The sequence below is a fragment of the Varroa jacobsoni genome, unplaced genomic scaffold (genome assembly GCF_002532875.2).
Source record: "Varroa jacobsoni isolate VJ856 unplaced genomic scaffold, vjacob_1.0 contig01984, whole genome shotgun sequence".
NCBI classification, from domain to species: Eukaryota; Metazoa; Arthropoda; class Arachnida; order Mesostigmata; family Varroidae; genus Varroa; species Varroa jacobsoni.
In genome coordinates this window covers 11,949-28,686 of record NW_019214734.1, presented here as the reverse complement: position 1 = coordinate 28,686, position 16,738 = coordinate 11,949, and the positions used below count along the sequence as shown (strand labels likewise).

General features: G+C 38.1%; 1 long non-coding RNA gene across 11 annotated transcripts in view; it reads right to left on the bottom strand.

The window, feature by feature from the left end:
* LOC111272315 (uncharacterized) overlaps window positions 1–14,405 on the bottom strand; it is a 43,986-nt gene extending 29,581 nt beyond the window's left edge. For 10 of the 11 annotated variants that reach the window (XR_015315702.1, XR_015315703.1, XR_002687460.1 and 7 more), the window contains exons 1-2: window positions 14,076–14,404; window positions 13,007–13,151 (exon numbers count right to left, since the gene is read on the bottom strand). This is a non-coding gene — a long non-coding RNA (uncharacterized LOC111272315). Of the gene's footprint in view, window positions 1–13,006; window positions 13,152–14,075 lie in introns of all 11 variants that reach the window. The other variant, XR_002687459.2, reaches the window with a different exon arrangement.
* Between the last annotated feature and the right edge of the window lie 2,333 nt (window positions 14,406–16,738).

Genomic DNA, 16,738 nt, shown 5'->3' with positions numbered 1-16,738 from the left:
GAACAATCGCAATTTTGTGTGCCAGATTTTAAATAATGACTTTGTTTGATAATAAATTCGCGGGCTATTTGAACGATGTTTTTCGGCGCTTTGTCCGTTGTTTGTTGTGTAAATGTTACGTCTTATTCGCGAAAATAGAAACTCTATGTTATTATCATTAGTGTTATTAAAAAATATAAGACTAAACACGTAGTCTCCAGCTTACTAATATAATTAAGACGAAGAATCTTAAACATTTGTCTGTGTTGTAGAAAGTAATTTTGGGAAAAAATTCGCCATACTATTGTCCTAGACAAAGAAGCTAGGACATCTCGTTAGCCGAAAACGGCCCCGGCAGCCGCCGACAGCCCGAGCAAAATCTAACAGATAGCGCAAATGAATCTTTAAAGCTGACCATAACAGCTCATAGTAACAGCAGCGATATCATCATAAAATACGTGCTGTTTTCAGCTTAAAAATTACAAGCTCGGCCGCTTAAGGTTGAGGAGAACGAATTTCGCTGGTTTATTAAATAACAAAGCCCGTGTTAATTAATACATACTGCGAATGTTGTAATAGTTAGGCAGGATTCGACAGCCCATTTGTTAAACATATATATTTAAATAACATTTCATTAAAAAAAAACTTAGTCTCCCGCTACGTTTTCCCAGCGTTTTCTACATAGCTAAAAGCTGGCCGCTTTTGGATCATCGATAATGCATATTTGTGGCATCTTCTGACGACTATGAGACTCTACGCTAGTGCTTACCTAAATTGTTTTGCACTGGATACTAGACAGATTTAACTGGAGAACCTCATGGTAGAGGTCATGTTTGTGCTATGCTGTAAATGGCAACTTGGAGCTAAGTCAGCAATTAACAAATGTATTTCTGTTTTGTTAGTTAATGAAAACCACAAATTGATAGAAGAGGTGGATTACTTTAGAAGAGTTGGGATCTTATCTAATCTTCCTACCTAGCTTCTGCTATGTGCGCTCATCAATTGAATACAACACTTTAAGTATCTACAGACCTTGAATTCCGGTCCAAAAATTGCTTTGTTTGTGTCTGGTGTTTCGCACCGTACACACTCATGAGACCTCCACAGTCGCAGAATTTGGAGCTCAGTTGCTTTCCGATTGACAACTTTTGGCAAAGACTATGTATAATTGTTTCAACTAGAAAGTTACGCATTTGAAACGCTGCACTTATAAGCAGAAGAACTCTCATTTATACGACCTATGCCATTGGACCTCTAAGATTTTTTCCACTTATTATCGTGCAATAAGCGCTTACTTCTCTTCAGCTAACACAGCATCTAATATATTTTCATGTAAACACAGATTAGGAACATTTTCCAAAAATACAATACAAAAGCTGTGCTTAGTGCCAGATGCATAAAACCTCCATGCTTCATAATCAGCTAGTTGTTATAGTCGGCTATATAGTAACATAAATACATATTTTATATATGAATGAGAAGAGAGCGATTCGAATTATTCAGGCCAACTAAACACACATTTCGTATTTGAAAAACAAATAATTGAGAAAATAGGGATATAATAGTGCGATGAAACTCGTAAGTTCGTTTCAGTAGGTATGTATCTGGGAACATTCAGCCTTCCGCTATAGTCTCCAATATTTAGGGATGATGATACAGAGTAGAAGTCGGAAAATTCTCTGAGGTATTTAATATAGGGCCTATCCCCTGAGGAACATTACTCAAGCACAGCTGTACTGTGTGTAGTTTCTCTCCTCTGACAGAAGCTATTAATGACCCTTCGAGCCAACACAACAATATTCCTGCGAAGGATGCCTTTACCTAATCGCTTAAAGCCGACAATGATATGGGATAATAATACAAGCGACCCAAGCTATAGGGTAATTCATGGCGATAACAAATCATTTCGAATAAAGACGATGTGGTAACTATGAGTCAGTACGTACGTCAAGAGAGTAACGTCCTGTGATACATTCGTTCGGTATTGTTTACAATGTGTAAAACATCAACAATTTACCGTAACAGGTTGTAGTAAATAAAAATTGTAATAAATGTTGTGCTGTCCCCGTTCCAACAAAAGATTATTACATATAATTGCGGATTCGAATTTATTAACATATTTCTAGTATCGACTTTTTAGTACTGGAGCCTTGCTTCAGTCGTATCTGAGACAATCTAATCACGCGGTATTGTATTTTAGCTATCTTGATTACTTTTCATATGCAGGGATGATTCCACGTGGGGGAAGCAAAATAAATTAAGTTGAAAAATTCCTCAATTGAATATTGACTTTATTAGAACTTTCTCTTGACCAACCAACGGTAAGGACCATTTCATTATTTAGGACATGGAAGGTTTGAAATACAGAGCTTGGCCTCGTAACCACATGTCCCCTCGACATGGTTGGCATACTGATCACGTTTTCCTTTTTTAAGAAGTTCTCGCTTTTTTTGTCCAGCCTAATATCTCATGTCGATTCTGTCATTTTTCGTGCACAAATTTATACTATACGTGTCATGTGCGCCTGCACTTTTAGTAGACCCCAAATTACCCTTTCGCTTTTGCGTTTACCCGTCGCCCACTTAAAGGAGATCGCACATTAATAGATTTGAGGCCTGCACATAAATTTCTCATTATAGAGATTCTTTCTTTGATCTCCATAAGATCTACGAAAGGAAGATTAGCATAGATATGATTTGCGCAAATATCCAAATTTCATCATCACCGAAGCATCAATTCGATTAGCTCAAAGGGACATACATTAAAATAGTTATTTTTAAAAAAATCAGCTATGTTAGCTTACGAGGAACAAAGGCTACGTTTAAATTATTTTATCTACCAACCGAGCTCGACCTACCTAAACTTTAACGTTTGCTTCTACCAGTGTTACAAGGCAGACATTATATGGCGGCGTCATAATTCCTAAGCTCAATATAATCATGCCTTCAACGTTGGTTGTGATGCAGACTCTTTGAAAGGGGAAGCATTGAATTAAAACATTTACCAAGAATCATCAACAACTAGAATGCTTCTCGAGTAGATGCTAAATTTACTCGAAGACGCTGGGCTCCAAAAAGTCTCACATAGATTCATTAATGATGATTTTCACCTTCGAATGATGAGCAGCGTGAAACTGAGATAAAGCCCGCCTAAACGGGCTATTGTTTTGATATTTTTTAGTTTCGTGGTGCAAAAAGAATAGCTACTAGAACCACATCGATCGATCGATCGAAGTCGCTTTCGCGTTTCTTTCTCCTAGCAGTCCGTCTACTCTTCATTAACAAAAATAGAACGCAATACGTTATACAGTTACCAGAGGTAAGATCCGTGAAATCGACCAGCCGATCGGCCACCAATAATTACTACAATCCTCTCTGTCACCTAATTTTTGTGCCGAAAACTATGTCGCTGATAAAACAAATAGTAGAATAAAGCTCTTCACAGCTATAGAGGAGTAGTACGAGTGCCACATCACGTTTGTATGTTTAGATATAGTGAACAATTTTTTGTTGACCTGTTGTGAAAGTAAGATTTTAATTAAAACAAAAAATTATTCGCACGAAAAAAAGAAAAACAATGTGCTTATTGTACCTCGTGCGCATGTAATGCGCTCAGAATTCATTAAAAAGGCAATCATCTTCACCAGGCTGCCTGCAGACCTATAGCAATGGCCCAAAGCTGCCAGTAAACAATATTTTGCCTTCAGTGTAGTTACTAGTACGTGATTGTTTTTACCTTAATAATTCTTAAAATAACGGTAGGCATTTTTTGCGAAACACGTTGCTTTTGAAGTGCTGTGTTATGAGTCAGGGCCGCTTTAAGACATGTCTGTGGTCTCACCTCAAATGATGATGATTTCTTTTAGCCCCAGCTATCAGTGAATAAGATATACGGTGCCCGACATTCATCAGTCCACTTTTTATTACGCACATGAACCTATTAGTAAATCGCAAGCTTTAAAGCAAGGGTGGAATAATCAGGTTAATCGATGCACATAAATTAAAGATAGGATCTCAAAAGCCATTTTAGAAAAGCCATAGGGATAACAGTGTCGGCAGGGTTTCTTTTTTCAATTCGCTGTCAATCAACACGAACGGAAGCAGCTTCTATGAACGCTTTTATCCCTAAATTCGATTTCGTTACTAAAAAATACATTTTTGAAAAAAATTAAGTATCTGAACTACTGTTACCTATAGCTTCAAAGGAAAGGTATCTAGTATATCCTCCTGCATTGTACACATCCATACACATTCTTAGGGTGATACCGCATGCTTTTATTAAAAAAGAGACCTGGCTCGTAAAAAAACAATGTAACAGTGTAGTACCTCTACGCTTGGTCGGTTTACTGCATTCACGTTGTGTTGATATGTAAATAGCAGACGAATAGCAGAATAAGAACAAATAAACAAATAGTAACAAATAAAAAAAAGCACGGGAAATCCGAAAAGTTTTTTCAAAAAATGTTTTCGATAACGTCTGCATTCAGCCGAGTAAAGGTAAAAACCCGTTATGTAATATTCTCACGGTCAAACTCTTTAGGTTTATAATAACATATACGACCATGTGGTCTAACTTTTTATCTTGTATCGTTCGCCAAAAATCTACAAATATCGAGCCCACATCAATGCATACAAGCTGATATATTAGTAGATATACGATGGTACACTATTCGCATAAGGAATAGCTAACAAAGACGAACGACTGACTGAGCATTGCACTCTACGCCCGGCCCACAGTCATCCAGACAAGCCTCCACGAGGAAGTTGACCTGCAAGTTCATTGCTCATCTGATTCAGCGCTCAAACAGCTTAGGTTTCCAAGTTAGTGGCATTATCTCCGCCGTAAGAGTCGATCGAGGAATAAATAAGTAGTAATGGAATCTAGGCGCTCCAAAGTGGAACCATGCTGAGATTGGCCATCTGTGTGTCTATGGTTATATATGGGGAGAAAGCATCAGGGACAATGGCCCTCTTACGTTTCTCTCTGTATATCCTGAGCCGACAATTGACAAGCCACGTTCTAGCGGTTCAAGCGAGATACTTTTTCTTTTCTTTCCGCAGGCAAGTTGACTGTCAATGACACGCGTCCTTGAGTTTGCTCTTTGTAACCAAATGTGTTGGCGGGCACACAGAGCTCGCGGTGCTGTGAAGAATTCTATTGAATCATCTATTAGTTTTCTCGACCTCGCTGCCTCTTTCTTTTGGCATGTGCCTCACATTTGGTCTGTCTTTTGTCTCCTTCTCCACGTGCCATCTCTGCAGTTCCCGTCTACATCTTCTGCTACAAATTCAACGGAACCGATGATCTTTACGTCATAAGTATAGTTACACAGGGACACGCACACGGACACGCATATGCAGCGCTTACGGTTGGATGCGATGGGCACAAAACGTTTTTTCTGCTCTCAGACTGGTATCCCCCGTCCCGACTTGCAAGGCAACGCCTTTCTTTTCGTTCTCCCAGTACATTCGCAAGACGAATCAGTACATCCCCCTACGAGACACTTTTTTTTGTTGGCCTTTCTGCAGATGGCCTGGTGGCCCTTGGCCTTGTCGTTTGTTTCTTCTTGGTAGCTGCTTCTATCGTTTATTCGGCTTCATCGTCATACGAAATGAGATGTCAGGTGAGAGATACTGATATCGAATCAATGTTTCATATGTGGCGAGCTAGAAAGCCTTTGCCATGCTCCGAACGTTTCAAGGTCAGCCAAGTCCTATCGCTCTCCTGTCGCAATACACAGACATGTAACTACTTATCAGTGAAAGGTGGAGGCAAAGAATGAGGGAAAATTTAAGCCCTGGACTACGTCAAGGCATAACCCGTAGATGTTTTCATTCTTACGTCTGATACCGCTATTAGACATTCCGTCAGACAAAGCATAACTCCATAATGTCACATTCGGACTGCCCAAAGTGTGTTGTCTTGGTCTGAAATTTCCAAGGGTTGAAATTATTAACATTTAGGACAAACATGAAATCACGAAAGTATGAACGAACAGTACGAAAGAGGGATGGAGTATCGGTGAGAAGCATTGAGATCCGTTTACGGAGAATAAATATTTACTTACAGATATTTACAGCTGACCTGAAGACAGTGCTTATAACTCAGAGACGATTTCTCAGATGTTGATTTATAGTTTTAGAAGTAATGGTATGGATGCAAAGAGGCTATATATCATGACGGACAAAAGCAAACGTAAAGAAAAAACAACTATTTGAAAAGTCACTATTATGATGGCGAACCTCAAAAGGCCATATCTATGTGCAGTTGTAAAACGCCCCCCATAGATGCAATAAATTATACTCTTCGATAACACACAGGTCTACAACCGGATAAATTCTTGCAAAGAGAGAAAAAAGTATCTGGTCACAAGTCATCGCTGGGGAGTTAATACATTTTACGTGTTAACTTCAATTCTTTGTTATTATTTTCCAAAATATACATTACCATTGTTGGCATAAGATATAAACCATTTGTATCGCAATAAGCGAAGCATACGTTTTCATTTTCTATCACGGTTCTTGTATAAATCACATAGTTTGAATACATGTACTACAAAGTTTACGAGTAACTCTGTATGAAACCATGCTTATTATATTTTTCTTGGCGCTAGTGACTTTTGTCTGTACATTTTCGATTGTTTTTTTTTTGCAAGAGGGCTGATGTGGGCTATCATTTCGTGAATTTCGTTATATCTTCCAAATGAATGGTGTCCTTCTTTCACATTACATTTATTGATTTTCATATTTTTCAGGTGCCTTGTATATAGAAAAAAATAAAGCATCCAGAATATGTAATTATAAACAGAAAATAAAATTAATAAACAAGATACATGGTACACCGCGTCAGGGCTGCGCTTTTCTTCTTTGCGACACGCCATTCAAGAAAGGCGTCTTTAGACATGAGCATATGTAATACCGTCTGCAGGTGTCTTCGCATTGGATACGGGTACAATTTTTGCTTGGCTTATGGTTAATTTATTAGTGCACAGAACGCGGCTAAGACCAACGGTTCTCTAGCGAATTAGCACATGTCGGTGTTCTCTATGTGGTTCCTTCCATAGTTCATCCATCGTGGCTCCAGCGGCAAAAAATTCTAAATCGATCTAAATCATTCACTCCTTTTGTTGTTCAGCAGTTCCAGGTAGGCGGGCACTTTTAGTAAGCCAAAGTAACAAATAGCAGCGTCTCGACAAGGCCCAGTCTGTGCTCTCGCGGAAAAACAGGCTCTACTTAGTGCGGTCTACGCAATTAAGTTGTGCTGAGGTCCTCCCAGATGTTATCGGTTCGAGATTGAGGTGTACTGTCGTATTCAGGAAAAAGAGAGACGCTTTCTCCAGTCCAGCACTCGCTACCACCACTTTTCCGAAGCGTTCTGTTACATGCTCGGTCTAGCAAGATAGCGGCCGAGCCGGATAAGGTCAGCACCTTTGAATAAGGGCGGAGCGTGTAACTAAAGAGCGCCATTTGCCGCTAGCGGCCTTATTTTTGGGAACTTCGGAACCTTATTTTTGCCTAAGATTTTCATGTGCAAAGGTATATGTAGAAACGGTATTGGTGTACATAAATCAAAAGCTCGCACTGAGCTCGATCTAAATAATCCACAAGTCTCTATAAGTGGACCGACATTTTCATTCTAAAGAAGCAGGGCGCAACTAGCAATAGCAACAGTGCCTCCTCCTCATTTATGACGATGTTCTAAAATACAGCGCCATTTCTGCCGTTCAATAACGGCGTCCTGATGAGAAATATTGTTGTGAATATTTCAAAGTTTTTGGCAGGTTAATGACGCAGTTAATCACTGTAGAGCTAGTTATTGCCCTAGCAACGATCTAAAAGCTGACACAGATCATTTAAGAAAGTATCTGATGCTTGCCTGTTTGACTGCTACCATCATCATTGCCATTGTAGGACAACTGATGCGCTATAGTGTGTGCTATTGACAACCTTAAAATTGTAGGGGCCGGGTTGAGCAAGGTCTTCGTGAGAAATTTTTTTGGCACAACTTGTTCTCCGGATCAAACGTTATACCTTTTTTTTTATACTTAAATCCGCCTCGAAGGGGAGATATATAGGTCATATGCAAATCTGAAAATGTTCCAAGTTACCGACGTTAAGCGCTGAAGTCACATTTAAAAACGTCTTTACGAACAAACTAACTGACTCTTCTTTGCTTAGTAATTTCAATAAGTTTAAGGTTGCCAAAGGCGAAACAATACATGGTTATTAACTGAAAAACGTCTAATGACACAATTAAAACTAGTTAAAGCTAATCGAGTTATATGCGGATCATAATTCAACTTTGACGCAACTTTAATTTAATTCTCATTCAACTAATGATTTGTAATTAACTATATTACAAGTTTTGTAAATACTGAACTAGTAACAAATTTTCTCATGGCAGCGTTAAAACTGCGACCAATTCTCGAGCACAGTAACGAACAGGACGATTATCGATCTGCCCTGCGTGAGCCCTTATTGGTCATCATCAAAAGGCTATTTCCATGCTACAATGTATTCAATTACATTTTTGTCAAACAAAGAATGCTATAAACCCTCGAGGTGCAGTTAATTATCCGCTGAGGCCTAAATGTACCTATTTTGAACCGGTGCACCTCATCAAATTTGGACACATGGTTTATTCTCATAGATTCGATTCATTATTATGCAAAGCGGCTCGACACAAGGAAATATGCAAGGTTCTTATATAATCATGGAAATCGCGCCAAGAAGAAATCACACCAAGTGGAGGCTTCCTTAAGCTTTCGTAAAATTAGTAAAAATAGTTAGAGATGAACACACAGAATAGTTTACAACGAAAATAATGTTTCCCCTTGGGGCATTAGGGGAAATAAAAGCAGGCCCAACGAAGTTTTAAGGATTTTTATTCAGGCTCACTTAAAACATCAGCGATTGAAGAATCATCTACTTCAAAAACCCTATTGGGGCCCTACTTTATACTCTCGATCTGCGTACCAAACATATCCCCTCGAGATCTTGAAACGAATCGGCGATTCCCCGAGGACTCGAAGTCGGTAAAATATTTTGTATGATTTAGATTTGAAGTGTCGTTAGGGGTGGTAACCGAATATATTTTTTAAAGTATTAATACGCAGGCACAGCTTTATGTATCGAAACTTGTTTATACAAATTGGAGCAAATACTGAAATCAGATGCTCTGGATAGTGGTTTGAGTACACAAATGAGTGAACTAAAGATGGCCTATTAGTGAGAGAAGGCACCGACACTAGTTCGAGATCAAGACTAATTCCGTCCTTGCTACCCAAGTTCTCAAGATCCTTGGCAGAACAAGTTACGTGTATCTTACATAAAAAAATTTATCAGCTATAGACGAGTTGACAAGGGTAGCTTGTTGAAAAAAATGGTCACAAACTGCTCCCAACGACCGCTCATTGACAAAGATGTTAAAGTTTCGACATCGAAATATGGGATCTAACCTATCATAGATCTGGTACGTGATTCGGAGAACTTCCTGGTTTTGCCAGTCCGTAACAGACAATCGTCAGCGTTGTAGGCATAGCAGCACGCTAACCGCGCGATTCTGTGCTTGGAGTAGACAGCAGTAGTCGCTTGTTAAGTGCGATGTTATATAAACGATGTTTTCAATCATCATAGTAGGTATTTAGACCATATTTTTCCAGCTATTATCTTATAGAAAAGCTCAACAAAAATATGAAGTAACAGCTCTCTGCCAGAAATATCGTTATATCATGTCTTTATTGGAGACCTGTTTTTAAATGTTATTAATAATAACATTAAGATTGCGTAGAAGTTTGTAGCTGCGTTAAATATCACATTGCCCTGATGACTGTACAATACGCGGCAGATATGAAAAACATTTTTATTGTTTGGCAATAACTGGGTGACATTGTAGAGGATCGCAGCCCATGTTGACAGTTCTCGACGGTCAGATCTTTGACCTCTTCCATTTTGAAGGCAGATGCCCTAACATGGGCATGTCTAAGCTAACCTTTATTGTGGATAGCTCATCCCGGTGTGACGGTACGGGTTCCTGCAATTATTATGAACTGTATTCCGGGTAGAACGATTGTATACAGCAACGTACTACCGAAAGTGTATTCTTGAACCGCTTTAGGCAGTAATGCGTTTTTTTCACTGTCACATCGTAAAGGTATGTTATCAGATTCTTCTCAGGGACTTTCTACGAGATGTTATACATGTTGTAATAGTGCAAGTCAACAAGGTGTAGAAAATGTGTTATTTGTACAATTTAGGTGTGCCATCTTGCCGTGGAAAATTCATGCGTGCCATCATCACGAAGACCCAACTACGAGCTGTAAGAAAAATGTACCAATTTCTCTTAACATTATTAGAAGTATCAGTGCAACACAGTATCCTGTATTCGTACATCATCCGCTTTTTTTGTTTTATAACATTCTATCGTTGTAACATTTCTAAGCAATTGGTTTTGCATTGGCCATTGTGACCCTAAGTTCACTTCGATACGTGTAATTGGCCGCGCGTACAGAGTACTACAACCTGGAAAGCTGGTGGCGTAGCGGCAATGTGTTAAGCTACTGAATTTAGGGACATGTAAGGTGGCTTAAATTTTAAACCGGGCGTGGATATGCCTTGTTTCATTAAAGAAAAAAAAAAAAAATATATATATATATATATATATATATATGTTAATTAATTATTGATTTATTCACAGCGGATGTGAAGTATATGTCAGTGGCGAGAGCTGAACCAGCGATCCCCGGCTTCATTTAGTTGAAATTTTAACTTGAAATAGCAAAAAAGACATCTGTCTTAGGAAAGCTGCAACCAGCAGAGTAACTCTTCAGCGTTCGATCGAATGCAAGATCAGATTATCTGTAGACAAGTTTCAAATAAATATACGGACTGGAATTATCTAATTATTATGTGTATAAGGATGCTGTTTACAACAATTCGGACAGATACAATTACCCCAATATGGCCCTGCACATATTTGGACCTAATGAAACATTCAGTTTCAATTGCAGCATCTACAAAATGTTCACTAAGCTGTGGACCTGTTCGCGACATAAAAAACATTTGACATAAATCACAACATCAATTCAAATGGTCTCATAAATTTATTTGAAAATGCAAAGACATAAACTTAAAAAGTTCATGCCGGCTTAAAAAGCCGTTTACTTAGTCGAAAAACAAATAAAAATTTTTTATTTGTCTTTTTTTTTATTTTTATTTGATTTAGGTCATAATTGTCGAACAAAACACATCATATGATAGCGGGATAGATAGCAAATATGTAGTGTACAATTGAAATATCATGTTCTCATCGTCACCTTTTCTGAGGACACGTTGCCCCTTGATGAATTCTTGCAGTTACTAAGCCTTGAACATTGCTATTAATGGCTCATATCGCCTTCGTACACAAAAAAAACCATTGAGTATATTGAATTCGCGGTAGCACCTATCAGGTAACCTTCAGAAATATAGGCCGCAGGTAAGTTGAATAAGTAAAGGACAATACTTTGACTCATAGGTTTAGGCGTAAAATAAGACTGGCATTGTAAACCTGCAAGAGCATCTACTTGGGAGGGAATCAGTAGGTGCAGATACAAAGAACAGCTTAGTAAAATGGTATAAAAAGTTGCATAATTATATGCTAATCATATATTGTCTTTAAGCCACTGGCCCCATATAGTCATGATTAATTGATATTGCTTTGAATGACCCTTATAGTTACCATTAGTTACTTTAGATAAACTTTATTTAGTCGCTGCGGTTCTTCTGTCTGAGGTGGCTCAGCAAAGGGTCAAGATGTCAATCACTGTCGTCGTGCCATTATAATATGAATCTATATACGCAGAAAAATGAACGTATCGGTAATTAATGAATTATGATAGCGATGAATGAATTGAATCTTATTTCGGCAGGTATATGGATGCAGTTTTCCTTGGCCTTCAGTGTTTTTTTTCTTTCGAAAACTGTGTAAAAGTAGCAGACGTTTACTTTTTTTACGTTTACGATATAAGGCGGCATACTAAAACATTGCAAAAAAATATAATAGTTATGGAATAGGCTATTGTGTAAATACGCAGCCATCATTAAACTAGTCTCGTCTACAACAGCGCGCTTCGGAGACTACACAGTATTCTATGACGCATGTCTTTGTGCTATGTAAAAATAGCCAAAAAAGCAAATCGTATGAATAATTTTGGCGGCCGGATGAAATTCAGCGGCGGATTAAAATTTTTACTTGAAATGAAAGATTTATTAGAAAGCCTATCTCTTATATTGGACGACTAATCAATAAGCGACAGAAGTGACAAATTTCGAATATGTATAGTTGAAAATTTTATACGCGTAGCAAATAATGAATGGCAGTCTTTTCTCGTTTTGATCAAGTATGCACCAGAGTTATGGTAGAACTACTCCATGTATCTGACTTAACGTACATAGTTGCGCATAGCACTAAGTACATGATATTTGAGGGTGCCGAATAAACAGGAAGGTACTCTTTGAGCATAAAAGGCCTAGTAAAACAATAGCAGACAGTAGCCCCTCGATATGCACAACAAATAGTGGAGATAAAATTGCCCATCAAATTAATACAAGATCGTACGTCATATTCAAATTTCAACTCACCCCCAGATTCTGTACGTAATCTTTGCTTAATCGGCTACTTACTTTACAGGATTCGCTTTCTTTAATTCTATTCCCTATGTGTGTTCAACCTATAAGCCTCGCCACCCTATGCAATTTATAGTTATTCAGCCACAAGCAATATCAGCAACAGTGATAGGCTCCAAACTATTTTACTAGCCACAGAGGAAGACGCTCACGCACATCCTGTATTTCCAAAAGGTAAAGAATTAGTTCAATTCGAAGGACGCTAAGCATCACTTCAGTATTGTTGTTCATAGGTGCTTCACTGGCTAAATGTCGGGCACGGTTCAGGCAAGCGAGATTGTAGTTAATAACTGGAATGACCTCCCGCGCTCGTGCTTTTTCTTTTTGCCGGCGACCCCTATTGTTAGTATTTGCGTACGTACGTTCCAAATCTAGCATGTAAAGATACATCATTCCCCGAAGGGTACGGGACATCGCAGCCATTCGGCTTCTCACGCTGCGTAACCATTGGCCTATGAACAGCATTGTCGTTGCTGCAGGAAACTCTTCTCTGCGATCGTCCATCACCTGATAAATGAAAGCAATAAATGTGCTCTAGTACGCATTGGGAAGTACTTAACGTACAAGTAGATAAGGGCTATATCGAAAACCTGCACGATTTTACAGCGCCTAAAAAACAGGCACGGAAAGCTTGCATTCGTCAGTAATTCAACAAATAAAGGCAATACACTTTGAAATGATTGTTTAATCTGGCCTAGAGCTTAATGCGATAAAAGAGTAGTGACCCCGAACAGCGAAGGAGCAAAGGACACGTCTATGTATATATATACATATATATATAGTGAATTGTATATGACAATTGAAAAAATTCTACCAGTGAACGAAATTAGCAGCTACGGGACGATCAAAAGAACCAGGCTTTAATTTGAAAAAACTGATAATAAAGCGACTTTAGCGATGCGTGGAAGGATCACCTACCAACATCATTCCAATGTTTATTACCTACCTTATGTAAGAACTGAACAGTGCCTATTGTCCATTACGTAAAATAAGCCGTCTCAATTAGTGAACGTAAGTGTCATTGTCGTTATAATAAAATATCAGATATAGAGTAATCTAAAGGAAATGTTCAAAAAGACTGTAACATATTAAGCAATATAGATCAATCTCATGATGCGCCGTGTCGCTGGAAGCATCGTTCAACAGAAAAATCGTTTTAAAACATACGTTCTATCGTATGTAGTAGTACATTGAAAACTAGACTACTTGGTAGGAAAGCATAAGTGAGCTTCTTTAATTATTAATTAATAATTGAGCCTTCGACAAAACTGTATAATTACTGTGATTATAAGTATCACCTATATAGGTAAATAAATGCAGGAATACATTAAAAAAAATTAAAACCGTAATTTCGTATTGCGGCGCCTAAAATAGAAAATAATTTCTTGATGACTGTATTTGGTACGCGAACGTCGTAATGCTAACACTTACCAACCAATACAACTTCGGAGATCAGTCATGTTCTTACAGTCCCTAATCAAGATGACGCCACCATTGGATTTATGCTTGACGCATGACAACGGATAACACTAACAAATAGTTAATTTAGTAGCTTGCAAGAGCCACTTGCCCAAGAAACAATTTGGGATTTATTAAAATGGCTCCATATTTGCTGGAACGAAGTTTTATCAACCAATCCGATCACGGGATCACATGAAACTGTGTCCTGATGCTTTGTTTCAGAAAACTATTTTCAAACAGGAGCTGCGTGGGATTAGCGCGACTGTTCGTAGACTCATGAAAGCAAATAGCTGTCTGCTATATCATAATTATACGTGACCGCTTTGTCGCTGCGGCGTACATTTGTTGCACATATGTAAACGAGCGCAATGTGTCATCTGCTTAGGTAGACGAATGAATTGCTAAAATTTTAATATGTCTATGTAAATAAATGTCTCCAGCTAAACTTTCATAGCACAATCTGGCCTTCGACAAAACTGTATAATTACTGTGATTATAAGTATCACCTATATAGGTAAATAAATGCAGGAATACATTAAAAAATGTATTTTCTAAGAACGTCAACATTAAAACGATTGACGGTTTATGACGATAAAAGCAGCTGATTCAATCGGCGTTTTGTTTTGTTTTCAGCGTGAATTTTAGAGACCAACGAAGAATATCTAGATTTTATTTATAATATATATGAATTGATCCGTGATAAACCTGGGAGCAACGTATCGGCGGAATAAGTTTCTGCGGAATGCACATGTCTGCTTTAGAAGACAGCGGGAAAAAAACACAGGCTAGAAAGTGTGGATGAAATAGGAATTCTTTTTAAGCTTTATATGAATCTGTAGCAAATCTTGTTGAAGTTTTATGACTGACGTTATACAGTAATATTTGAGTCATATATTTTCAAAATGAAGTGCAAAGTCATAATTGAACTTTAGAACTAGAATACACGTTGACAAGATTATGTCAACTGTAGTCCAACGGCCTATTCCAACCATCGACCTAGTTTTTAATGGTTTGTGGTGACTCGGTCTCGACGGACGAGCGCCTGTGTAATGAACCTTGACGGAATAAGGAGGCCAAACAAACTCCGTACGCAGAACAAGCGGCGATATACCGTACGAAGTCATGTGGACCATGAAAACTCAAGAAAGGGAAGGCGTCGAGGACGTACTACGACGGTGGATGCGAGCGCAAAGGCGCCAGCGCCCTTGGAGAACTAGAATAATGGGGCGTAGCCGTAATCGCAGGCAACATAAGAGGTCACCAGTGAAGGACCCAGCTACACTATAGACACGTAAATGCTGCGTAGGCACAATATAGCTGGTAATGATGGCCGAATATAACGGCCGAGAAATTAATAGCTGCCGTTTTGTACACAGCTAGAACTTAAAAGTATATTATATAGAGTATAGAGAACGCCAGTCATTGATCGAGAGCCTAGTTATTCCCCGTGTATACCATAACGAAGGGCAAATCGCTTAGGGTTAAATTATTCTGCTAAGGCACTTTGTTAATCTAGAGCAGCAGTAAGATTTTGTTAGTTTATAAAGTCAAAATCGTTTTTAATGAAACTAATAAAAACAACTGCATTACGTTGAATACAATGAAACCAAATTATTCATTTAATTTATTTGCAGCTTTTAATGTATATGTTAATGGCATTGATTCGTCCTGCACAGAGCCTACACCACGACTATAGGGCTAGAAACGCCATTTGAGTTCATATACCGCTAACTTTGCGTACTACAGGACCTGTATGAATAAACCAAGTTTTGTATTCTGCGGTGGGATCCGTGCCAGGCTGTCCTGCATACTATTTTCCTTTTTCCCGATTCACTTAGGGAAGACGGGTCTACATGTAAAATTCTAGCGCTCGGATTCGAGGGCTCTCTTATTTCGATTCTCGTTATATTTCTCGCTGGCATTTCATTTTCGAATACGTAATCCATATATTTATCCTGTCAGTATGGAGGACACTTGCTAAACGATTTATAATAAGGTTAGCATTTTTAAAATCATAAAGAACTCACAGAAACAAAAGTGCGAGGATCTGCTTTCTTGGAGAAGCTCTTTACATCTAACCTATAACTCAACCTCAACTATTGTGGATCAAATCTCGGGCTACCGCTGCATATTATTATCTCTTGGGTATGACTTCTATCTTTTTCTCTTACTAGTATATACATACATATATACAGATTTCATTTTTGGGTGGAATGAGATTCGTTACAAACGCATCTATTTACAAAATATCATGGTATATTATTTTGTGCCATTTTATAGACTCTATTTTGGTAGTGAATTGCAATTGCAAAAGGAAAGGTAACTTATGAAGAAATCTCCATTAATATAATGACAGAACTTGCTAGGAAAGAGGACCCTTCGAAGTGATACAGACTAAGATAGCTTTACTTTGGCTCTATTTAACCTAAATATCATTAAAGGTCTGATAATTTGTAATAATCTCGTATGAGTAAAGTACATAACCTATTCGTGCTTGTATACATCTACTGAAATCAATTACATTATTGAACTTTAGTAATATTATTTGTGTAGGTAAAAAAAATTAGGTGATTTGCTTTGAAAGCCACGCTTTACTAAGACATAACTAACTAATAAGTTAAAACAAACAGCTG